At 35.0% G+C, this 27462-nt stretch overlaps 1 protein-coding gene and 2 long non-coding RNA genes across 3 annotated transcripts in view; 2 read left to right on the top strand and 1 right to left on the bottom strand.

Annotated features, from left to right (window-relative positions):
• Nucleotides 1-3961: 3961 nt before the first annotated feature.
• Nucleotides 3962-8377, bottom strand: LOC147548626 (uncharacterized). Its single transcript, XR_015238963.1, has 7 exons — nt 8063-8377; nt 7782-7920; nt 7448-7609; nt 6933-7046; nt 5743-5877; nt 4910-5101; nt 3962-4829 (listed from the first exon to the last, which is right to left on the bottom strand). It is a non-coding gene; the product is annotated as an uncharacterized LOC147548626 (long non-coding RNA).
• A 442-nt stretch (nt 8378-8819) lies between these two features.
• On the top strand, nt 8820-10913 carry LOC147548625 (uncharacterized). The gene is made up of 3 exons (XR_015238658.1): nt 8820-8934; nt 9494-10156; nt 10770-10913. It is a non-coding gene; the product is annotated as an uncharacterized LOC147548625 (long non-coding RNA).
• A 4928-nt stretch (nt 10914-15841) lies between these two features.
• LOC147548622 (uncharacterized) overlaps nt 15842-27462 on the top strand; it is a 29458-nt gene continuing 17837 nt past the window's right edge. Inside the window, exon 1 of the mRNA XM_086672632.1 lies at nt 15842-16524. The gene's annotated coding sequence lies outside the window, so the exon portion shown is untranslated. The remainder of the gene's footprint in view (nt 16525-27462) is intronic.

Below are 27462 nucleotides of genomic sequence, written 5' to 3'. Positions count from 1 at the left end.
CTTGAAATCGTGGTTTTGAAAGGATTTTGGAGGCGGTTTTCGGTGAAAGAAGAAGGTTGTTTTGGCTGGGAAGTAGGGTACGTTTGGCTTGATTTCTTAGCAAGAAAATCATTCTTCTTTAAGGGTCTGTTTGGCTACATCAGAGATTGAATTTCCAGCAGCTTTCAAACCCCATTTTCTCTCTTGTTCTTCCATTTTTACTTGTTCTTTATCTTATTCAACTACTCCAAAAGCATATTAACTTGTGTTAAGTTACTTTTGTCAACTCATTTTGTGATTCTTAGTGTTTCAAATTATAAAATCATGTGTGTGGTTTCTTCTCTAACTTTGAATCTCGATATTTGCTTGAACATGAGTAGCTAATTAACTTGTTGAGGTCTAGGGATGAAATCTTGATATGTTTATGTATGTGTTTGTTTGATTAGATTAGTATGTTTGATATCTCTATCATGTTAGGTTAATCGGTTAAACTTGTTTCATGTCTTATGTCAAGCATATGTCATATAGTTACTTGTTAATCGATCTTTCCGATCTAGACTCGATATTAATGGAATACGATGACCCTTTGACTAGTTATGACCATTAGGTATATCTAGCACTTAGAGCATCTAATTTAGAGTCGAGAAGACTCAAACTTGATAATCGACCCAAACAAGCATCGACGCAAATATATCTCGATGGATTCCCGAATCCTTAACCTCTCTCATATTTAGAATAAAACCCTAGTCTCCCAAGAATCTTTAGTTAATAGTTCAAGTTTACGTATTTCTCTTCTATTTCTTTTTGGTCAATGCCTAATTAAAACTCCCCTCTTTACTTTATTTGTTTCTGTTTATTTTGTTAGTCATCCTTTCATACAAAAATTCCTATTACTTGTTCCAATTTAGGTTTTAGTCACTTTAATCCTCTTTAGCTTGTATTTTAGTTACACTTGCCGTCTCGTGGATCGACCCCGATTTTACCGGGTGCTACTTGATACCTCCGCTTGGGTTTGCAACCTTTTCGGGTGCATCAAGTTTTTGGCGCCGCTGCTGGGGATAGCAACGTGTAGCTTAGATATAAGTATTATTTTCTTTTATCCTAGATTCTAATTAGTTTTGTTTGCTTTGTGTTTTTCAGAAAAACAAAAATAACAAAAAGAGATCGAAAGGAAGAAGTTTGGGGATTTCGGAGGAAAGTGGAAACCCGACTTCAAAATCAAACAACAAAGGGGGGTAACGAAGTTCTATCTTTCATATTGTCTGACTATTGTGTGTGTTTGTGCGTGCATTTTGTTCTCTCTTTTTGTGCATGAATAGTTGGATTAGGAATTGTCATAATCGTTTAGAGAGGAACATAGAGTTTGGCAGCACGTCTGAGTCTGACCACAACAATCATCGGTCGGACACTATGGAGGACCAAGAGAGCACACATGGTAGTGAGGGTCATGAGATGAACCCTCCTATGAGGAGCTTGAGAGATTACTTGCAACCCGACCGAACTAGTCAACCATCTTGCATTGTCCTTGCTATGCATGTTGGCAACTTTGAGATTAAGCATGGTGTGATTAACTTACTCCCTAAGTTCCATGGCTTAGAGTCTGAAAGCCCGTACCTTCATCTGAAGGAATATGACGAGGTCTGCTCGACACTCCGACTCGATGGAGTGCCCGAGGACATCGTTAAGCTTAAGCTATTTCCTTTTTCATTAAAGGAAAGAGCTAAGCAATGGCTTCATTCTCTACGCCCTAGATCAATAGGGAGTTGGAAAGAGATGACCACACACTTTCTTAAGAGATTTTTTCCCACTCATAAAACGAACACATTGAGACGGAGCATCATGAACTTTTCACAAAAGGAGCATTAGTCGTTTTATGAGTATTGGGAAAGATTCAAAGAGCTCTCTCTAATGACTCTACATTGACTCTACATTGACTAAAGTTTCTCAGCTTATCTCTAATGATAGTTGGGATGAAACCTCTCTCAATGCCACATTTGATATCCCGACGCCAAATCTGATCAAAGCTATTCCCATAGATAATGATGGAAAAGACCATTTGAAATGGACTCTCACCGATTCTGGTAACTTTTCTGTCAAATCTATGTATAACTACCTAAATACCCCCAACGACTCCCAACCTCAAACCACGACCAACTGGAACTTCATCTGGTCCATTCCTACAATTCCTCGCATACAACTCTTTATCTGGAAAATTTGCAAGAAAGCTCTCCTAGTAAGAGATAGAATCGGAAAACACATTAACAACAATATTACTTGTCCGAATTGCATAGAGATAGAAACGATTGAACATGCGCTCTTACACTATCCTTTAGCTAAAAAAAATTGGTTTTATTTCAATATTTTATCTACTAACATCACCTCCTTAGCAGATTGGATTTTCTCTTGGCAGGAGATTCTTCTAAACTCAAAGTGCACATAGGATTTTCTAGAGTCCTGGTTAAAGTCTAACTCTAATGGGAAGGTCTATTTGGAACACTTCAATGATACAGAGGTAATTAATCTTAGGGTCCGTTTGATACGTTAGAAAGCCTGAGTAAGAAAACCAACCTTTTTCTGATGGGAAAGAAAACATAAATTTTCTTATGAAAAATCCAGTTTCTGGCGTTTGATACGGTGTTAGAAAATTTGAGTAGAAATTTTAAAAGCACTCTTCATTATTACTGTGAACCCCTCTTTTACGTGTAAGTTAGGTGCCAATGTCATAAACATAGGGTGCTTTCAGAACTTCTAAAATTAAATCCCCATCTAATTCGATTGATAGGGGGAGAAACAATGAGGGTTAAGGCTTCCCGTAGCTTCTTCATCTTGTACCAGATCTTCTTCTTCTTAAAAAAACCTTAAAGACCATCTCTCTCAAAACACATCCATCCCTCTCTCTTGAAGGAAAAACCAATCAGCTTAGAATTAGGGTTCTTGAAGGAAACCAATCAGCTTAAAATTAGGGTTCTTGAAGGAAATTAATCAACTTGAAATTATGGTTCTTGGAGCAAATTGAGTTATTTTCTCTCTCTAGATTTTAGATTTGTATACTTTTATGTTTATGCCTTTCTTAACAAGTATTTAATGGAGATGCACAACTCTTCCCATTCCTTCATCAATTTGACATACTCACAGGTTTGAATCAATACCGTTTTGGAGCAGTTGATCAATAAAAGTTTGGTAGTTAGGGTTCTTAGTTACTTTCTCTCTCTAGCTTCTTGCTAATATTACGAAGAATTCTCCCTCTAATTATTATAAAACAAGAACCCCAACTTATTTCATTCATTCCAAACAAAACCAATAAGAAATTGAAATATATCTCTCACTAACTTCTCATAGGAATTCCGCATTTCATCTGATTGAACAAAATCTCTATAAAAGCTCTTTGTCAAATATCCTTGTTTTTTTCCCAGATCTATATCATTAGGTCTTGCTTCTAAAACCACTTCTTCCAATTGCTTTGATAGTGAGGTTTCAATTTATAAAATCTTTGCTAAATCAATTGCTTCATGATCAGGACAACCATCTAGGGTTTTGAAAATCAAGAAAAAATAAATTGCTTCTTCCAACCTAGCTTGAAAATCAATTGCGTCAGAGAAGGTTACCGGAGGAGAGAGAGCGTGTTATGTGTGGGTGAGAATTGGCTTTTCCCATCTTTTTTGTGGGAAAAGAAACAAGCCCTTTTTCTTACTTTTTTTTCTCATAAGAATTCGGCTTTCTTACTCAAGGGTCCTATCAAACACTAAAAATCTGACTTTCCCGAGAAAACGACTTTCTCAGCCACGTTTTCTCACGTATCAAACGGACCCTTAGAGATTTCGAGATGACACTCTATTTTTAGTGCATTCTCTTAAGATGCCTCTTATTGTCTACCACATCATATTTAATAAATATATTTTATTAAGATTTTAAAAAAATACTAAAAAAATGTAATAAAATAAATACTACAATTTAATGATCATGCAAACAGATGGGGTTCTGATGATAAGAGACGGAGTTATTATATATCTATTACTAGGTATAGCCCGTGCCTACGGCACGGTAAAAATAAAATTTCAAACATAAATGTAACTTCTAGGACACTCGAAGAAATGCATACATTTTTTATGATGATTTTTATCATCCATTCAATAATATCAAAATGAAGAAAAATCTTAATGAAACACAAACATGATTATGAGAATTTCATATTTAAGATTGTAAATTAGGGATAACTGAGATGGAAATACCATTAAGGCCCAAAAGGGATGAACTTATTGTACATTAGTTGATGAGATAAAACCAACCAGAGCTAAACCTTAACAAAACTTTGATATAGTGATCGCCAAAATCAAAAGCCTCATTTTCTTTCAACCCATGTAACCCGATTGAACAAAACCGACCTTCTTTAGACAAACATTGGATGTTTCTTGGTCAAATTTGATATGTAAATATTATTTTCCTTCACATAACTTTGTTCTTAGTAAGAACGAAGTAATTCAGTGATCTTTTGATTCAAAGTCTTCTGCCTCACGCATTCGCTTTTTCAACAATCCTTCTTCCATTGTCTCCTTGAATCGTTACCAACCTTTGCATCACAACTGGTAGGTTCAGTTCTCCCACTTTACTAATATCAGATTCTTCTTTATTCAATTAGTAAGCATCAAGCATTATCATGATCCACTTGTACAAATCTTTCGGACTTATGCATCACGACGACCCAAACCAGAAGGTAAAAAAAAAATATTGGGATTCTTTTATTGCAGTTTCGTTACCAAGAGAAGAGCAGTAGCTTTATCTCTTTTTGCAAAACGCTCTCAAGACAACTCTTTGTAAATGGAAACCACGAATCACAACAGTATGTCTTTTGCCTGCAATACCGAGAATAAACATTAGAGAGCTTTAACATAAGTTTGTATCTGAAATAATTTCAAAAGCTTCGAGGCTATACATTCTTAGTTGTTAGGTAAGATTTCCCTTGATCTTTTATTCTTTATAGTTGTAGACTCTTGAGGTGCAACCCAAACACTGCCTATAAAAATATCAATGAAGATAGATTTCTTTTGTCTTCCATTCTTTGATCTATTCACAATGTGTTTGAAACAATAGTCTTCGGATTTGAGGGAAGTTGAATAGGACAAACCTTCAGAAACACAAGAATTCACCCATTGGAGTTTAATATACTAATTCCTTTACACCCATAATTTTTGTCAAAAAAAATTAAAATAAGACATAAGACCCTAGCAAAAGGGGCTTTGGCTATCTATCTGTCTCTCTTGGTCAATTTGAGATTGTTTCCAAACTGTGTCTATTTTTATAGATACAAAGCAGATCGAGTACGTTTTATAGCTATCTACTCTTTGAGTGCTTAATTTGTATTAAGTATTGTAGTTTTCGTCCATTAACCTAAAGTAAACCCTCCAATAAGAGGTTTTGGGTTTGACCGTGCTTGCGGACAAGTAACAATTTTCTTGACATACAACCATTTTCCACAATTCTAATAAATGACCATTTTGTTAGATGAACAACCATTTTCAATATTATGATAGCTACTTCAATGATCGATTTGCGACTCCACTGAAATAAAATCGCGGTTCAAGTGTTCAACCACTACCTCTACTTTGTCTTACTTTCACAATATTGGTATCTCTAAGTATTATTATCTAAACCTGAGATTACTAAATGATGTTTCATACTAATAAGAGTGCAAATTTGTGCTTCTTAAAGCAATATAGCACAACACGCTATAACTGTGTTATTCTGGAAATCAAAATCAAAACTAACCTTTCCTTCAAAAAAGCATGGCTGCAATATCTTGTGAGTTCGCTTCAGGGACAATATAACAACAATCTATACACAAATTCATGGTAAGTGTATTGTACGACTGACTACCCATCCTACGAAAAAGGGTACCTGAACCTGCACAAACTTGTGAAAATTACGTAAGAAACCACAACGATAGATAACTTTGTTGGGAAGATAAATCTGCAAAAATATGCTTAAATCTATGTTTCAACATACATAACAATAAACAACAAATGACTAATTTAAACTCAAGAAAGAAATCTTACTAATTACTAAGAAATAGAGAAGAAAAATATAGAACGTCGAAAAAGTGCCTACATTGTTAGAGAGAAATAGGTTAATGAATTTTATGCCTCAAGGGCTAAGAGAATTTTCTGGAATTAAATGGAAAAAATTGTCATGAAGTGAGCTGAGGATAAGAACCTTCGGGAAGCGGCTTAAGGAGAAAAATTGATGCATTTTTCAAGGAAAATAATGCAAGCAAGAACTCAGTAGTACATGAAAAAATAGAATATTTCACATTCCACATCATAGTTCTTTCAACATGCACACGACCAGCACAATAGAAATGGGCAGTGAGCGATTTAAGCACAATCATAAATTATTTTAAATTCAAATTATTTTCATGAATATGTCTGATCACAATTCTCGAAACAACAAAAAATCGTCAACCATAAGTCCAATGATAATATACTCCGCATTGATGTTTTTGTTGTTGTTCATAGTAATTCTCCGATTGTCCTCATTTAACCAAATTATGTTGAACCAAATTCAGAAATAAAACTTCGGTTACCATGAATCAATTATACTGTCATAGGTATTGAAGCTCTCACTCGCTCATATCGTCAAGCAGATCCTCATAAAATCCTATACGAATGATTAAGAAACAAAAATGATTTTTTCAACATGAAAAAACGCAATTTAGCTATCAAATTCTCACTCAAATAGATCCCATCACAAGTTCTAATTTTTCTCATTGACTCAAATGGATCGAAATAATAATTACATAGAAAGAAATAAAATAAAATGGAAGAGAGATTCATTTTTCATTGCATTATAATGTAGGTTTTCATTACTGGATAACCTTAGGACTTCTATCATCATATAAGTAAAGGAACAAAGAATTCTTTGTTATCTGCAAGAGGAATTGGAGGTTATTTATTTTTTACCTATTTGAAGAATTACATTTTCTTTTGCGCGCATCATAAAATGCATTTATTTCTTCCACATTGTCCTAAGTGTGATGGATTATGGGCAATCACTCGTTTATCCAAGTCAAGTGCCTGCAAAGACGACCAGATCAGAAATGTTTACAAACATAAAGTGGGTTTCTCAAAGAAGAAAATCACATAAAAGTTGAGGTAGTATATGTTTCTTCTCTCAACGCGATAGTTGAGGTAATGTATGTTTTTTTCTCTCAACCCGATATAAAATTTGACTTGAGGTTTAAAATAACTCATGAAGGAGCGCCGATAGGTATTTTATTAAATCAGAAAAGAACTTTAGATAACAATTTCACTCAAAATAGGGTATACAAAATATAATCTAATGTTTCTGATCCAAAATTTTGTATCCCTACTTTTCGGAAACAGTGAATCCTATTTATTAGTTAGATCGTGATATAAGAGAGAGTGACACTTGAGTTTAGTTTGATCAGTAATGAAGTAGAGCCTGTTGAACTTACCCTTTCTTTTCCTTTCAAAGATTTACCTCCTATTTGTTCCGTCAAGAACGACATCACAAAAACTTCATAGAGAACACTGTTTCTCATTGAAAATAAATATTGAATCTTGTGTATCATAATGTATCACTTTCCATTTGGGCTCTTCTTCTCAATTGGGTAGCACTGCTTGGGTAGCAATGGTGATAACATTTGAATATATGAAAATGAAAAACAACAAAAAATTCTATCAATAAAAAAGTTCGCTTCGCATACATGAAATTAAATTGGAATAAATCCACAATGGGTCAGAACTTCAAAAATAATTACTAAATGAGATGAAAGTAGATTTGGTAACCTGTTAGGGGAATACAATCAGATGCGCGACAAACGTGAGTTCTCTTCTGTGCAACAAATAAGAAAACAAACGTTAAAGTATTTAAAGATCCAATTGATGAACTCATCAATCTGGATTTTTTTGTTACTCTCTTATTCATCTGCAAGTACAGGAGATGGAGGATGATCCACAAAGTTAATTCAGTATCCAAATACATAAAAAAAAACAATAACAAAATGTAGAAACTGCTTGCAAAAGGAAAGTGAAATAAAAATATAGGGTTGTTTTTTTTTATTATTTACCCTATTTTATTGCAAGAACAAATTCTGCAACCAAAGGTAAACATGATACTGCAGCTGATTCAGGCAAACATGATGTTGATGGTGATTAAATCGCTCAAGATTCCCCTTATTGTAAAAAAAAGTAACAAATTTAGAAGGACCAAAATTTGTAATCTATGTGAAATGGAAATCCAAAGGCAAACATGATACTGTTGTTGATCAGGCAACATGAAATGGAAATCCATTGACCCAAGATGCTTTCGGTGTAAATATATCAAGTAAACCCCTGGATATATGCATTGATCCATTTGATTTCATCTAATTGACCAGAATTACAATCAAGGGAAAATGACTATTTAGGTAGAAAATTTTTTCATAATAACTAAAAAAAGCTCCAAACTTTTACTATTAGTTATTTTGTATTTCAACGTGAACTTTGTATGTGTATGTACGAGAAGTCTCCACAATGGGAACTACCTTCAAATTATACTAAATCTAAATTCAGTCTCTCACCCATACTCTTCTCTCATAAAAACGAAACACGGCTTCAAATAATCTCTTATTATTTCAACAAAAAAGGTAATCTACTTACTTCACTTTCCAAATTATTATTTTCAGTTTGAAGAAATGTCTTAATGAGTTAATTATCAATCAGGTCAAAATTTTAAAAATAATTCAGAATTATTCCGATAATACCCTTCTTTCTAGCTTCTCTCCCTTAGTCGACTGAAATCGATTCTTTCCTTTCTTATCTTTTCTCCAATCTCCATTAATAGGTTTTTACAAACCCTAGTTTCTTATTCATCACCTGAGAAAAGATTTATGTTCGTCTTTGATCGCCAAAAGATTAAGTCTCGTTCTTGGGATTTCAATCAACTATGAATGAATCTAAGGTTTGGTTTTGGGAGGTTTGTTGTTTTTGAAAATTTATTGTACATTGCATAACGACTGGTTATTGGGTTCAATTTGATAAATCTGAATCTACTTTCTCTTACTACCTATGATTTGATTTGATATTGTTGTAAACATGTTGTTTTTCTAACCCTAACTTGATTTGAACTATAATCAACAGTTCAATACTCTAAACTGTTTTTCGTTCACTGCTTGTTTGTTGTGGAGTAATGTTGTCTACTGTATTCTTTTTAATATCAAGCTGTTATTTGATGAGTTCTATAGATTTCCTACTTCTTTCCCTGCTGAAAACAGGATAAAGAGAACATATGTTTAATGATTCATTCAGAAAAAGATCAGTGTATTCTTTGAATTTCCGTACATGGTGTAAGCCTCATCCAAGAAGTATGTTTTAATCGTTGATACCTGAAGTGTTTTTATTGTGTACTTTCTTCATGATCCTTAGGTATAATTGGATGTGATACAGTTAGTTCTTGATCCAAGATCAACTAAAGTTACTGAATCCGAACTTAGCTAATTAGATAAATTGGTGTTTTACAGGACAAATTGGGTATGCTCTTGTACACATAGTCGCTAGAGGAGTGATGTTGGGCCAGACCAGCCTGTAATCTTGCACATGCTTGATATCCCACCAGTTGCATAAGCCTTGAACGGGGTCAAAATGGAGCTTGTCCATGATGCATTTCCCCTTCATAAAGGATTTGACTTTAAAACACGCCTAGGCGAAGCAGCAATGGTGAATCATCGAAATATTTGTTTGAGTTGATGGGCCATAAATGCTAATAACTGTACTCTGTTAGTAAGTCGTTCAAGTTCTTTTAGGTTGATAAGTTAGTCAAAGGTTGATTTTTTTGTGGTTTTGAACTGTCATTGTGATTTCATTGAGACTTCTTGCTTTGTTTGAAGTGAACCATATGAGTAGAGAATTCTCACTGTAGCTAGTCGTGATGAAGATGTTAACATGCTAGCTGTTGTAAAGCAATTGACAGCAGCAGGACAAGCTAGCTCGTCATTTGAAAAGCAGCTCCGTCCAATCGACCGTTATGCTATGAGGTTTCTAGATTTGTGGGATCCACTCATTGACAAATCAACATTTCTAAGTTATTATTGAGAAGATAGAGTGGGAACTAGACTGAATTGAAAAGTTCAAGGAGGATATGGAAGCCGAGATTGATGATGATGAGGAACCTTTCCTTTATGAAGGTATATCTTATTTACCTGTTGAAGCCACATTTTTTGGGGGAGTTAATGAGTTATGGTATCTAAGGTTACATAACTGATAAGCAAGAGTTAGCTACCGGTTGCTTTAAAACAAGGGATTTCTGTAGCTTGAGGTCTATAATGTTCTGTTATGCATTCTACTTTGTCTGTTAAGTGGTTGGCATTACATCACAAATAACATAGCTTACCATAGGCCCCTTCAGTTTTATTGGAAATTGGGCCGAAGACCAATATCCTGTTGGTCTTGGTGAAAACACGTGTATATTTTTTCAAGCTTGTACTCCATGTTAAATATGTATTTTTCTGGGTTGGGCTCCCTGTGAACTTCTTCGAAATATGCAGAATTCACTCGTGCAAATCTGTGCAAATATCTTCAAACCCTTGCAAACCTTTAGGAGTTGACTAAAAAATTGTTTGATCCTCTTTGACAAGTATTTGACTTAGGGGGTTTTGACCAATTTTCCTTAATTATATGACTACTACTGGAGTTAGACTATCGTATAAGAAATTAGAAATTTAAGCGGTTCGATTAGGTACAGTTGTAGTTGTTCTAATAAAGTTCTAATAAAGTTCTAATAAATATCAATGTTATCAGGATGGGATGCTGAATTTGCAACCAAAGCATACAGACAACAAGTGGAGGTTTTGGCTCAACGTCAGGTTTGTGCTCAGAATCATTGTGGTCTTTGTTGCAAGTAGTTGAGTTTGACTGGTCTTTGCACGCGTTGCGGTTGCTGGAAGACCTCGAATGCGAAGCAAAGAGGGGCAAAAGAGGCGGAAAACACGAAGTTGAAGTCTATGAGATAAGCCTCGGGCTTATGCATTCAAATTTCAATAACTTAATTATATTAAAACACAACAACCATGTTAAGAAACAAGCAAAATTATAAAACTAAATAGAGTAGGAATTACAAAGTCAAACCATTTAATGCAATTGTGAACATCAATTCATAAAGCTACAAAATTGATTTAGGTGTACCTCAAGGCCTAAGAGCTAGCAACAGTTTTAAACATTTCCCCTTCTTAAAATATTTGACTTTAAAACACACCTAGGCGAAGCAATAATGGTGAATCATCGAAATATTTGTTTGAGTTGGTCATAAATGCTAATAACTGTGACTCTGTTAGTAAGTTGGTCAAAAGATTGATAGTTTTTGTGGTTTTGAACTGTCATAGTGATTTCATTGAGACTTCTTGCTTTGCTTGAACTGAACCCAGACAATTGAGTTGCTAGTAAAATCGTTGGAGGTTTGAGCATTATAGTCAAGTACGCCAACGGTTTCACATTTTTTAACTCTAAATTGGTGTTATTTTGTTGTTTGCAGACCAAGCACGAGGCCCAAAGGCTACACAATGCTGAAATAGTTAGGATGCAAGAGGAGTCTTCCTCAAGAAAGAAGCATCTACCAAACAGTTTATAATGCTTTCACTAATGTTGCAAAAAGGATCACAAAAAGAGAAAAAAGTGCAAACCTGCTAGAATTCTCTCGTTTCTTCGATCTTTTTTGACTATGTAGAGTTGTATTTCCTTTGTTAGCTTTAAATTGCAAAAATGGCCACTATTTGATTATGAATTTGATTTCTCTTGTTTCTTGTACATGTTGTCCTGCCTCTATTAGGTCCAGAGTTTCCAGCAGCTGGGTCTTCTACATGTATATTTTATATGACTTTGCAAACATATGTTCGCAGAACTCGTTTGCAAACACTTGTTTGCTGAACAGATTTTTGCAAACACATGTTTGCAAAACTCGCTTGCAAACACATGTTTGCAAAACTCGCTTGCAAACACTTGTTTGCAGAATAGATTATTACAAACACATGTTTGCCGAAAAACGTAAGAGAAAAATGTCGTTTTTTTTCTAGTTTTTTTTTCGGAAAAAAAGTAGTGAAAGAGGATCTTGTTAGAAAGTAAGTGAAAAATCATTTCTAAGTATATAATTTTTATCGAAATCCGACATCTCAAACAAAAGTTATATCGATTTAAAGTTTGAGTTATTTCCTAAATAGCCCTCAACTTTGTGACCAGTTTCCTCCCTAGCCCCCTACTTTGTCAAAAATACCTAGATGGCCCCCTTTTTCACTTACCGTTGTTGGGAATTGGTGGTGTCTACTAATGGTGTTAGAGGAATCTCAGACATCACATGTAGAACAGATTGTTGCAAACACGTTTGAATAACAGATTTTTGCAAACACGTTTGCATAAAAGATTGTTGCAAAACACATTTGCATAACAGATTTCTGCAAACACGTTTGCATAACAAATTGTTGCAAACACGTTTGCAGAAAAACGTGGTGTTTTTTTCTGGATTTTTTTTTTTGAAAAAAGTATTGAAAGTGGATCTTGTTAGAAAGCTAATGAAAAATCATTTCTAAATATATAATTTTTATAGAAATCCGACATCTCAAACAAAAGTTATATCGATTTAAAGTTTAAAGAAAAATAAAAGAATTTAGTTACACAAAATGACAAAAAGGGGTACTTTAGTATTTGCACACTTTTTGACCTGAATAATAATTTTCAAATGTTTTGTGCTTTTCTACTCATTTTCAATATTATTTGACCTTTTTAGAAATTATCTCTACAATCAAATTCAAAGTCCCCATATTTTTGAGAACCCATTCCTGAACACTCAGGTTAGAATAAGAAACCATATAAAACTTCAAATAAAGAGAAACTTTATAAACTAATTCGACATTTACCAGATTTCAAACTCCATTGTAACTTCGCCACAAAAAAATGAACTACGAACCCCAGGTAAGAATTGACAAGAAAGATGGTGACTTTACAGATAGAGAGATTTGCTTCCCATACAAACACAAAAACGACCGATTTTGGTAACAGAAGTCTTCAATTGAGGATGAGTAAAGATTGTAACGACACTATTCAAATGGAGGATGAGGAAGGAGCCCTTAAAGTTGCTAGGGATAAACGATCCAGATTCGAGGCCGTTGAACCTGCTCTAACGATCCATATTCTTGGTCGTTTAAAGGTACTTCAACGCTGCAGATTAAAAAATAGAGAGGAATAAATAGTCCTGATACATCGTTTTGTTTACCCTCTTTCTTTGAGTGGGTGATCGAAAATGTTGTCCTAGTCACAGGCATTTATTTTGTCCTTGTCAGCTAGACCCCATCCTGTTTTGTTATATATATATATATATACTAGGCATAATCCCGCCCTACGGGCGGGGAAATGGCTTTTACTCCCTCCGTCCCATTTTGTTTGGGTGTTATTCCTTTTGAGGAAGTCCCAAAATGTTTGTCCACTTACTTTAAATAAGACTCATTTATTACTAGTTTTAGTGAGGTTTCCTAAGCTACCCTTACTTTTAATACTAATAAAAAAATTCTATTGGTTCTACACTAGTTCCAATGTAGTTTTCAATGTAATACTTTAAAGTAAACATGGGTAATTTAGGAAAATACTTTTAGTTAGGAAGCAATAAATGACAATCCTTAATAAGTTGGATCTCCCAAAAGGTCAAACAAAATGGGACGGAGGGAGTACGTTACATGGAAAAGTAGACGTATTATTAGATTATTTAGTTTTTTTTTATGTTCTTACTTTCTTATTGTAGTTTTAATTTTTCAGATTGATACTCTCTAAAGATAAGTGTGGTATTTTAGAGGTAGAGATTTATCTTAAGTTATATAAGTTTTTGAGATTATTTGATTTTGAAGTTCTTAAATTTATTTAAAAATCTATTCCTAAAAAACTTTCTCATGTAACAATTTCTTTTAATAAAAAAATATTAAATTCTCAAAGAAAGACGGAAGAATTTGTAATAATAAGTTACTTCACAAGAATTTGTATACTATTACACTTAGATTCGCTATGAAAATCTACTTTTTTTTTCTTTTAAGAAGATAAACAAAGATTTTGCTTTTAATTCATTTTATTTTTATTTTTTATTGTCTGCTTGTATTTTGTACAGTACTTTTTTTGTTGAAACTATTTTATATTGTACTTATCTCTTTCTTCTCTCTCATAGTTTCTCAACAAAGAAAATAAATTGTCCACATTGTTTTTCTTTTTTGTCGAAGAACTGCATATTGTTTAGTTTTACCTTTCTTAGTCTTATGCTTTGTTTGGCATAACTCTTTCATTATTAATTATGGTTATCCATTTTCCCTCTTAGATTGATTCTCTCTCTATCTATCGATGTTATGTCTGCTATTTCTCTACCTTTATCAGGTTAGTTCTGTCATGTTTTTGTAGGTTTAAGTTTCAATTTTCAATTTTCAAATTGATATCAATTGCTCAACAATAAATTCAAACTATCTGCTTATTCTAATCAATTAATTAGAGATGCAGACAAAAATAAAGACCATTCATATTATGAGTTCAAATGCTCAACAATAGCAATTATTTTCAATTAATTTGTTTACACAAGAGATTTGATTTGAGAAAATTATGTGAGGACTAAATATGCCACAATTGCAGATTGCCATCACAATTGTCTGGGTCAATTATAACAATCTGGGTATACATATCAGAGTGAATGGTTAATACAATTTCAACTACAACTCTGTGGTTGATCTAAAAAAAATTACAAGGTTTGGACTGGATAAACGAATAGGTAAGAGTAATAACAATTGGGAAACAAAATGAGATCTAGAATGAATTTTAAAGATATAAACTCATTCTTATTAAACATAAAAATGAGTCCACTTCTTACTGTCTAAAGCATAAGTTGAAATCAATGCTCTAAACAACTTCTAGAATCAACCTGAAGTTAAACTTCTTTAGCAAATTGAATTAGTTGAAAGAGAAAATCGACTGAGATTTTTGACGTAATGTGAAGTTATGAAGATAACATAGACACACCCAAATGTATTGAGCTTACTTAAATTCAATGTCGTAATATAACTCTTGCAGGCCGAGAGCTCCATACAGTATATTCCTGTGTCAAACTGTAAAAGTAGAATATCTAACTAACCCCTTTCTTTTTCACCAAACGAATATAATTTTTTAGTTTCTTCACAATGTTTCTTCTTTCACATTATAGTTACAAAAACTAAAAATAGAGTACGGAACAATAACCACAAATCAGATAGCCTCTTCAACAACATCCACAAGTCCATCTCATACCATGCTAAATATTTATGTACTTTCATAATTAAGTATAGGAAGTACCCCCCCTAGAAGAGGTGCAACAACTAAGTCGCCTACATCCATCCTCTATGAATGCTTGAGGTTTGAACAAAACTCCCTATAGTTAGAATAGATCATCAGTACTCTACTGTACACAACAATACACTATTGGTATATGATGAGCCATGAAAATGTCCCATCTGGATCTCTTAACTTGGACTAGTTAGTCCAGTTCGAGCAGTTACTCTGATAAATTATGTGTTTCTCTTGCTCAGGTGTCTTTTATGGAATTGCGCGTGAAATCCGGATAAAATCGAGTTAATGACATACTAAGGGCATTTTGGTCATTTGAAGATTCTGGTAATTCTCACCAATGTTGATACTCGGATGAAATGGAATCGAAGATGAACCTGACGGCGAAAGTGGAAGTCAAATCGGAATCCGAATGCGAAAACTAGAGATGGTCAAAGTTTTGGTCCAGGTTGGTTGACTTAAGAGCATCCTGGGACACGTGGTATATGCAGGTCGCTTGTGGGCTATCTTCGGTCACAGGCGGGTGATATTTGGGATCATATTGGAAAACTAATTCAGTGGGACGAGAAGCATCGTATTAGGGTACTCCCATATACGCGGATCAGGATCCAACGACAGAGAGAATAGCCGAACATAATGGCATCATCTAAAGCAAGTCGCAGCTTCTTAAACTACTCGTCGATACACAGAATCCTACCAGCTCTCGGCAGCCATCTCTCACGTTGATCTTTCCCAAATTTTGGGATTTATATTCTATCTTTATCTGCCTAACGGAAAGAATAAAAAAAAGGAAGATCTTCTGAGATAGAGAGAGAAATTGGTTTCTCTTATAAAGGGAGTAGGGTGGTTCGGATTCGATGGGATGTTAGGTGAGATTTTAATCTTTCGGGTCTATATAAGTAACAGAACCGAGAGTCATGGAGGAGGAGGTTTTCGGCTGGTTCTATAAAGGAGAAGGAGAATAACAGAGAAGGATCATCACGGTTTTAAAGAAGAAAGTTAGAGAGAGACAGGTTTATAGAACAAAAATAGAGAAGAAAGGTTTTAGTGAGAGAAAAAAAAGAACAGTAGAGAGAGAGAGAACCGAGAGCTTTGATTTCTGATTTTTGTTTCTTTTCTTTTGTACTTAGTTTCTTAGTGAGAGAGAGAGAGAGATTACAGAGGAAGAGAGAAAGTTAGAGAGAGAGACAGAGAGATTTTGTAGAGAGAGAGAGACTCGGTTGTGATAGAAATTCATCTTTATTTTGTTAAAAAAAAAAAAATTTGAGAATATCCTTGGTCATTGGGCTCTAGTGTATGTCCGATAGATATCGTGATAAGAGAGGTTGTTTCATTAGTAGAGAAACTCATCTAAGTAATCTTTTAGCGAATCTCTCTTTGAGTGACACTATGGGTGAAAATCTAAACCAAGCCAGGGATCGAAATCAGCCTATGACACTCAGGGATTACATGAATCCCACTAGAACGTGTCAACCATCAAGCATACAGTTACCACACTCCACGACTCACTTCGAGTTGAAGCCGAGCATTATTAAAATGCTCCCGACCTTCCGTGGGGTTGAGAACGAGAATCCCTACCACCATGTTAGGGATTTTGAAGAAATATGTGGGACTATGAATCTCCCCAATATGCCTGATGACATTTTGAAACTTAGGTTGTTCCCTTTCTCTTTGAAAGAGAAAGTAAAATCTTGGTTGTATGCCTTACAACCTCATTCCATCACTACATGGGAAGAATTGAGCAGTTCATTCCTTCTAAAATTCTTCCCTAAGCACAAAACCACCTCTTTAAGGCAAAGTCTTAATAATTTTGTTCAACAAGAAGGAGAGTCTCTTTATAAGTATCTTGAGAGATTTAAAGAACTTGAGTTGCAGTGTCCACACCATGGTTATGAAAAAAGCAGACTAGTCCAGATTCTTTATGATGGACTAGACTATCCCACAACATCCATGGTAGAGTCATTTTGTGGTGGCAGTTTTACTTATAAATCCGTCGATGATTGCATGGCTTTTCTAGAAGATCTAGCTGAGAAATCCCATCAATGGGAGACTTCTAGAGGACCTCCTACTAGGGCAAATCCTACTCCAAATAAAGGTGGCATCTATAGAGTTGATAAGTCAAAACTTACACTCGTTGCCATGGCTAGAAGAATAGAAGCCCTAGAGCTTGGTCAGCCTAAAGCATTCAGGGAGGATCCCACTCAGGTCATGAGTGTTGGAAATGAATCCACCTCTTATCCGTGCTCCATCTGTGGAGACCCTTCTCATATAGGAAACAAATGTACCCTATTTCTTAGTTCTGCTGAAAAAGAACAAGCTTATGTTCTTTACCAAAACTCCAGGCAAGACAATCATCAAAAGTATGACCCTTATTCTATCACATATAATCCAGGTTGGAGAAATCATCCCAATTCTCCTGGTCCAAGGGTCAAAATCAGGGACAGCCTAATAGTTCGATGAACCCTCCTGGGTTTAATGCTCCCAGGAATCCATATGGTCAACCTAGTACCCAATACTCTTCTCAAGAAAATGACTCCTTGAAGGAAACCCTAAATCAACTAGCTAAGACCCAAATTGAGTTTATGCAAATGACCAGCCAGTCTATTACTCGTTTGGAAACCAAGCTAGAAGCCCTAAGCCAGAGAGAAAAAGGTGATTTTCCTAGTCAAACGGAGCAAAACCCAAAAGGTACTTTAGGTAAACAACAAATGGGTCAAGCCAATGCAGTAACCACCCTTAGAAGTGGTAGGGTAGTTGATAATAAGGTAGGAGTTCCCGAAGATAGTGAAAGAGATCATGAACCCTCTTCTATGCCAACCAGAGTCTCTAGTGATGAGCCTGAGAAGGCTCCTGAGTCTGAGGAACCACCTGTAGTTACTGAGCCTTACGTTCCTAGAGCTCCATATCCTCAACGTTTAGTAGAGCGAAAGAAGAAGTCTCAGTTCGACGAGATAATGGAAATATTTAAACAAGTCAATATTAACATTCCATTACTAGATGCAATTAAACAGAACCTAGCTTACGCTAAGTTCCTTAAGGACCTATGTATTAGAAAGCGTAAGATGAATGTGCATAAAAAGGTCTTCTTGACTCAACAAGTGAGTTCTATTATCCAACAAAACCTCCCACCTAAGTACAATTAGGTTTGGGAGAAATAAAACCCACTTCTGTAGTCCTTTAGTTGGCAGATCGGTCTGTCAACGACCACGTGGCATAGTAGAGGATGTTTTGATAAAAGTTGGCGAGTTTATTTTTCCTGTAGATTTCATCATCTTAGATACTGAACCCATTCATGATACCAAGAGTCAAATCCCTGTCATTTTGGGTCGACCATTTTTAGCTACATCGGATGCTGTCATATACTGTAGAAGTGGTCTTTTGAGATTGTCATTTGAAAATATGACGGTGGAGATGAATATTTTTGATGTGGGACTTCACCCTGATGACATAGATGAGTTCAGTGGGTTGAACTTGGTACAATTATTAGTTCAAGATGCATTACCAACAACTCAGTCGAGAGATCCTTTAGAAACTCTATTGGCACTTTTATGCTCAGATGAGGAGGGTAGTATTAATGAGAGAGACAACATGTCCGAGTCTACCTCCTTGTTAGTGTCTGAGCCGATTACTTTGCCGACTTTAGAGTCACCACTTCCATCGTATGAGTCAAATGCTCCACCACTGAGCTATGGACACACCATAAAAGATGATGATGAATCTTGGCTGCTCAATTTAGTAAATGAGAATGATGACTCGCTTAACTTAGTCAAGGACCTAGAGTTCTTTAAGGACACTAATGACATCATAATCAAACAAATTATAGAGGGTTTATCTGAACCAACTTTGGTAGAGTTTGAGTCTGGTAACCGAGTGATTCCTTTGGAAGAACTCCGTGTACCTGTTTTAGAAACCTCTTGTTTAACTCTGGGTGTCTTTGATAGTCCTCTAGATCCTCTTGTGTCATATCCCTCGGGAGCATGTTTAAAAGATTGTGCAATACCTCACTTGGTTTCTCATCCCTACCCAAATCCTTTCTACCAGGACTATACTCTTTCTGGTCCATGGCCAAACTTAACGACTTTATTGTCGTCTAAGTTTGGGGATTCTTACCCGATCACGATAGTCTCACGGGTACTACAACATATTTACACAAATGTGAGACTATCCTTCACTAAACGCTTCGTGTCTTGGGTAGATCCACAGATGTTTCGCCTATTGGTTTATGGAGCTGTTCTTAAGGTTGGTTGACTCATCTGTATCGTCTGGCTGAAGACGTTAAACTTAGCGCTTTCTGGGAGGCAACCCATGCATAGGACTTCTGAATCTGGTAACATCTTTCCCTAATCCTGTTATTTTGCATAGTCTTCAGAACATTGAGGACAATGTTCGGTTTAAGTTTGGGGATGGGGGGATTGAATTTTTTAGTCCTTATTACAAAAATTCAAAATGGTTCAAAATTTTTAAATTTTTGGATTGAAAATGTGAGCTAGTTGTTTTTGTTTGTTAATAGTTATAGAGTCTAGTTGGTCGGACTATCCGTTTGCTGAAGGTTTTTCCATGAATTTCGAGTCTTGAGGTTGTCTGTGCACTAGCCATGTGAGTGTTAGATAGGTGAAGAGTTGACTTTTCTGAGAGAACTTAATCGATCATTAGTGGAGACTTAACCTATGTGAGATTCCGAGCCTTTCTTGTTGTTTTGAGTGATCTCTTCTGAGCTAATTCTGAGTAGAATGAAGAGTTACTCAGCCTCGCAATATTCATTAGAACTCAGTTGATCTCTTGAGTTCAAATTTTACAACCACTAGGGATGTCATCAGGAATGCAAACCTTCTCTTGTAGTCTGAGAAACTTGAAAACAGTGTCAACTACGGGAAGATAGGAACGCCATCATTATTTAGAACCCTGAGAATAAGGCATGAAGCAAAGTGAATAGAATTTTACCCAAGGAAAGAATAATGTGAAGAAAGTATGTTATGTATTTTGAGTTTTATTACCAGAGTCAGTAGCAAAAAAAAAAAAAGAAAAAAAAAATGAAAATGAAAGAAAAAAGTGTTTATGTAGTTTTGCTTGAGTGTTTATCCCTTGAAGTAGTTCTTGAAGATTTGAAGACGTCGAGTTCTCAGGAGTTCTAGTTAAATCCTCATTAGTGTCTATCTCTACCTCTAGGAAGCCTTGTTAGATAGTAGATCAGATGAGAAGAGTTGGTCGGCTTCCTGATTCCATATTAGTGGTTGTTTCCTTCTTTGAGATCAGTCGTCCACAAAATTTAGTCCGTCTTTTTCATGTGTTGAGTTTTCCTTCATATTCATACTAACACATAGAGTGAACCATTCTTGAGTGACTTTGATTTTTGAGTGTATGACCGTGAGGCAGTAGTCGAGGCGAAATGTATCGAGACGGTAATAGAGGTCTTGTCTTTTCAGAACCGAAATGATACTTATATTGGCTGGTCACGTGTACTTCGAGTCTTGATTACTAGTGAAAAGATTTTTAGCGTTTGTATGGTTCGATTGATTTGGATTTCATTTCTATTAACTTTCAAAAATCTATCGGATGAACATTTTAGTCCACATCATATTTAGACCCTTTTGCATTTTTGATTTTTGAATTTTGTGGGTATATTCACTGCAAACCCTCAAGAGACAAAACTCGTCCTCTTGGGTAACTTAGAGGTTTAACGGCTTGTTCCACGTGCTAAGTGCAATCGTGATTCCCTACGAAAATGGTGAAGTGGGTTTAGTTTTATTCTCTGTTTTGCTCGAGGACTAGCAAAAATCTAAGTTTGGGGATGTTTGATGAGCCATGAAAATGTCGAAGTGCCCGATATAAAGCATAAAATTCAGACTCATAAACAGTCCACTTGCGTCGTACGTCTCCTAATTTCTCGCTCGTGAATTCGATTGGTCTTTTGTGTTGAGATAGGACTTCTCCAATTCCAAGTCCGGAGGCGTCGCATTCGACTTCGAAAAGCTTTAAAAAATTCGGGAATGCGAGAATGGGGGCTGAACAAAGACATTGTTTAATTAAGTTAAAACTTTCTTCTTGTGTCTCCCTACACAAATTTCCCTTTTTTCAAGCAATCTGTAAGTGGAGCCATAATAGAACTGAAACCCCGAATAAAGCGCCTATAAAATGATGGCAAGCCATTGAAACTACGAACCTCCAAAGGAGAAAAAGGGGTCGACCAATCCGAAATAGCTCGAACTTTTGCGTGATCGACTTTCATGCCGTCCTTTCCGATAATAAAACCTAAAAAATAAACCTCACCTAAGAAGAAGTGACTCTTCGGAAGATTCATGTATAACGAGTTGAGGCGCATTGCATCGTAGAGCGCTTGAATGTGTTGAAGGTGGTCTCTCTTGGAATTACTGAAGATGAGAATGTCATCGAAATAAATGACAACAAACTTGTTTAAGAACGATTTGAGAACCTGATTTATGAAACGCATGAAAGTACAAAGTGCATTAGAGAGACCGAAGGGCATGACTAGCCACTCGTAAATACCTTCTTTTGTTTTGAATGTTGTTTTCCATTTGTCTCCTTCACGAATCTGAATCTGATGATATCATACTTTAAGATCGATTTTAGAAAAGACTGTAGAACCAGCAAGGTGATCGAGCATATCTTCTAAGCGAGGGATCGGAAATCCATACTTAATTGTTATTTTGTTGACAGCTTTACTATCAACACACATCCTCCATGTTACGTCTTTCTTCAAAACCAATAGCATCGGAACTGCACACGGACTAAGGCTTTCCCGAATAAATCCCTTTTCGACTAATTCCTCAACCTGTATTGAAGCAATTTATGTTCATGCGGGCTCATCTTGTGATGTGGTAAGTTTGGTAAATTCGGTCCTGGGATAAGATCGATTTGATGCTGAATATCTCGTAAAGGTGGAAGGGTTAGTGGTGAAGTCGATGGGACCAAATCCTGAATAGTTGTTGTTTCTGAAATAGTTAGAACACAATGGAAAAGTTTAACTTACTTTTAAATAAAGTTGTCATCAAATTTAAAGTAATGGGTATTGTTGGAAAGAGAAAAAAGTTTTTTTTTTAGAAATGGGACACTAAAATGGGACAACCCAAAAAAGAAATTAGGTCATCATTATGGGACTGAGGGAGTAGTCATTAAAGCTTGATGGCATAACTTGAGTACGAGTTGAACTTGGACGTAATTCCGAATTATAATTACTGGGAAAATAGGTGTGTTCTCAATTACTTGAGATTCTAAAGTTATTGCCTCATCATCTATATCGATTCTTATTTGATGATTTTCTTTAATAGGATAATTCCAATCTCCATCTTCATCATCTTCTACCGAGTAATCATCCTCATATTCTGCAAGCTAATAAATGAGTTTTGATGATGCACAAAATGTCCAGACGTTGACTAACGTTTGAAGAGTCAAGATCAGACCTGAAGTTCATCGGATCAACCCGACTTAAAGTAACAGGTCAGCTGAACCCTCGACGATCCGTCACGTACTTCCCTAACTGGGAGGTCGGCTAGAGGAAACTAGTCCTGTAACGCCCTTGACATGAACGGATCAGCCCTGGGGTCTCTAAAGGAATGAGGGGGGGTCCTCGTAGGTTCGGTCGATGTCTTACGCCCAGAACTGGGAAGGCAAAGCGCACTAGCAATCTACAGACTTAATCCTAAAATTTCCATAGATATCTTAGTCGGCTACATATCTCTAAGTGTTTAAGCAAGTGTGGACTTCACGCGTCCAAGGGAGGAAACTTCTCCCCAAAGATCTATCACATCGACAGGATATCTGCGAAAGATCCTTGAACTTAGGAACTTTCATCTATCCTGGGCGTGAGATAAACACAAAGGGAAAAATTCCTTCCACGGCAATCATCGCCGCCTCTTAAGCCAGAAAAGACCCCCAAATCGTCCTCCAAAGGACACGATCTCTGAACCCTAGAAGATCACTGTTAACTCTGAGTTCTCATAACTCGCCCCTTAAAGGATCGATCAATATTCATTCTTTTACTACAAAGAGCACCTTAACTGGCTTAAGCGTCGGAGCGGTTTTCGAACCCTTGGCAGATTTTCCCCCTCGATAACAGACGAACAGGAGCGGTAAGCACGAGCAGGAGCGAGGAGCGAGGAGCAAGGAACAAGAGCAAGGAGCAGGAGAAGAGAGCAGGAGAAGCAGAGAACCAGAGCTGGAAGCAGATTCAACCGATGGGATCAAACCTGACTTAACAAAACATTCAACTTAACGGAGGTTGTCATGCCTCAACTCCCTGTTTCATGCTGATATAACGGAAGACTATTTTTTGACATCAGCAAGTTTATCTTTCTTCTACATCATCTTGAGTAAAATTAACATTCTCAGAATGTTTCTTGAAAACTCTGCATCTGATTTATAATGACCAAATTTGTTACAACGGACACATCTAACTTTAGATTCATGATACTGTTCAATTTGTTTAGATTCCTTACAATGACTTTCTTCACCATTGGAACCACCATTCTAAACAAAGTCACTTTGTTTCGAAAATTTTGTTTCATAGACCCTGCAGCAACTCTCTGGTTCATCATATGTTCATGGAAACATAATGAACTCATTAAAACCTCAACTGACATAGTTGGGAGGTCTTTTTTTTCCTCAATTGCAGTGACAACATAGTCAAAATGACATGTCAATGATATCATGATTTTATCAATACCACGTAGATCAGTTAATTGTTCACCATTATTGACCCGCAATTGATTAACAATAGATTGAACTCTAGAAAAATAATCAGAAATATTTTCATAGTTAATCATATGAAGAGATTCAAATTCACCTCGTAAAGTCTGCAACCTTACATATTTTACATTCTCATCACCCTTGTGGGAGCTTTACAACATAGTCAAAGTTGTTTTAGCTTTCGAGATTTTTTTGACAACAATTTGATAGAGAAAGAATAATGCCTTTTAATTCTTCTTTTTGTTTTCTCTCAAAGTGCCCTTTTGGACATAAGAGAGAGCTTCATGTACTACTCGACCAATTGGTTCTACACATCCAAATTTGACAACCTCTCAATTTTCTTGAAGCCAAATAATGATTTCATTTGGATACACTATTGATCAAAATGTTTTCTACAAAATCGTGGAACATGTGGTTGGACTTACCTGTTCATTTAGCAATACAGTTAGTAATCACAAAATATTTCTAGCTCTGATACCAAATGTAAAAGACTTTAGTTTTCGAATTATAAAAGAAAATTAGCACAGACAAAGAAGAATGAAGGAGATATTAAACTAGGTACTGAATTTAATTACTACTCTTGGTTTGGTAGAAAATAATCTACAAAGACTGGTCTATTTATAGATCAAAATTTAACACAATAACTATGATCGCTACTAAAATGATCCCACTAACTTATACTTTAACACCAATAACTTACCACTAAATTAACCCACTAATTTCTTAACTATTAACATTAACCAAAATAGAATTTAAATTTACAATTTTTTTTTTGAATTGGTAAGCGTGTGCCTCGAACCCTTGACCTTTAAGTTGGAAGACTTACCTCTTACCAAAATTTTGGGTCTAGTATATTTTATATAATAATAATTAATAATGGTAGACACCCGCAAGAATATAGCTATGCCTTTGTAGAATATGGTAACCACCTCTATCAATGCCTACCACATTCGCTGCTATCTTCGCAAATTTTTAACTTATAACATATTTCAAATTTTCTTGCTTACATATAAAAAGAAAAATAATTAGATTTGAGGAATTATAACTTAATGAAATCGAATTGAAAATATAGAAAACTACTCAATATATAATACATTATATATAATATATCACATACCACATATCATATATCAGACTTATTTAAATATTTTAAGTGTAGTATAAATTTTTTTGATAAATTTATTTTTTAATAAGTTAACAATATAAGTAATAGAAACAATTTGGAGTGTAAAATTCACGAATGAAATAAATAATAATACGTCGAAAAATATTTTTAATGAAAAAGAATTTATAATTAATATTTTGAAATAAATAATTGTATATTTAATATTTTTAAAAGTTTGATAATTAAGGAATTTTGTCAATCGACCTTTGGGGGTTGTGGGCGAATGGGGCTTGTGTGAGACCATCTCGGGTATAGTATAATTTATTAAATAGTTACTAGAACCATGTCGTAGTAGAAACACAACTCCCCATTACGAGTATTGGTCCAATACAACTCTTCGTGTCCTGTCGGTAAGCATTTTGGAGAATTAGCGGCCACAGGACACCCGACTTGAAGAAGATGGGGACGCCCTTGTAGAATGTGGTAACTATACCTCCAACAATAGGTACCATAATCTAGTCTCTAGAATCTTTACAGTCCCAGATCTTGTAGCAGATTCTAAGTTTTCTTCTTTACATATAAAAAGAAAATATATATATTTTAGAAATTATTAATTAATGAAATAAAATAAAAATATAGAAAACTACCTAATATATCACATACCACATATCATATATCAGACTTAAATGTTTTAAGTGTAACATTATATTTTTTTAATAAATTTGTTTTTTAATAAGTTAGAAATATAAATAATAGGAATAATTTTCAGTGTAAAATTCATGAATGAAATAAATAACAATACGTGGGAAAAGATTTTTAATAAAAAAGAATCTATAATTAATATTTTGAATTTAATAATATAAATTGTAAATTTAATATTTTTAAAAGTTTGATAATTAAGGAGTTTTTGGGCATTAGAGAAAAGGGCGGACTTTATGTATCTATATTCAATCTTGTGATGCTTCTGTTGGTCGCCTGACAAGTAAGTAAACAAGACTTCAGAGTTCCCTCTTTATAGCTTTTTAATCTAAAACTAAGCACTAAATACTTATAAATGTTGTTTTCAGCTTGTTAGGGGACGTATTGATTGTATTGGGCTTTTCATTAGTCCAGTGGATGACACTGTTGTGAGAGCAACGACAGCGTACCCTTGAAGAAGAACGTCTCCGAGACATAGAAGAAGCACGAAGACGAGAGTTTCTTTAGTGTTGCATTGAAACTTTTATTACATTTTTATTATCATACTTTTATGATATTGACTTTGTTTTTCTGTTTTCTTCTATTACTTTGCGTAATCATCTTATTTTTGTAACTTTATAATATAAGTCATTAATTTTGCTTAAATTTAAACTTATTTTGTTATTCTTAGAGTTTATGTATCTAAAAATATTTTTAGAAAACATGCACAAAATTACGAGTGTTGCGGCTAATTCATATATACCACATACCACATATCACATATAATATATTAAACTTATTTAACAGTTTTAAGTGTAAAATACATATTCCGATAAATTTGTTTTTTTAATAAGTTAATGATGTAAACAATTTTCAGTATATTTATAAAAGAAGTAAATATTCTTATGTCGGAAAACGTTTTTAATAAAAATATTTTGAGTTAAATAATATAAATTGTATATTTAATATTTTTAAAAGTTTAATAATCAAGAAGTTTCGTTAATGGTTGAGGTTGACATTTATGAATTTAACTACTTCCAAATATCATTAGACACATACAGGGGCGGAACCAGGATTTTAAAGTTAGCCGGGGCAGACTTTTTACTTAATGTATTTCTAATTCTGTAACAAACAAAGAGAAGAAAATGAGAGAAATTTTTTTTTTTTGGAGAGAGAGAGAGAGAGAGAGGAATTTTTTTTTTTTTTTTTTATGTTTGAAGGTCGCCGGCCGGCGACCTTCACCGAGAAGATGATGAGGTGGCGTAACAGATGATGTGGCAGAGAGAGAAAAAAAATGGAGGAGAGAGAGTAACGGAAAATTAAAGATAACTGAAAAAGGGGGCCATATGGGTATTTTTGCTAATCTAGGGGGCCAGGCAGGAAGCTGGTCACAAATTTGGGGGTCATTTGGGAAATAACCGAAGCAGAAACAAGATAAGATCCACGAAAAAACAACCCAGTTTATGTCATGTAAAAAGAGCATATAAATAATCATAACCCGGTAGTAAACCATGTGAAAGAAGGTCGAAACAATGTACTTGGTAGAACTATATGAGGCGTTACTGTATTTGCTTCTTTCAATATCTCCAAAATACCATCAAACTCATTTTCTTACACCTCCTAGAAAACACAAACAATGTAGGAAGAGAGACAGATTACAATTTTTAACCAAAA

Source organism: Eschscholzia californica, unplaced genomic scaffold (assembly GCF_041429995.1).
Source record: "Eschscholzia californica isolate CP2 unplaced genomic scaffold, dmEscCali1.0.p SCAF_3, whole genome shotgun sequence".
NCBI lineage: Eukaryota > Viridiplantae > Streptophyta > Magnoliopsida > Ranunculales > Papaveraceae > Eschscholzia > Eschscholzia californica.
This window is presented reverse-complemented; position numbering and strand designations above follow the sequence as displayed.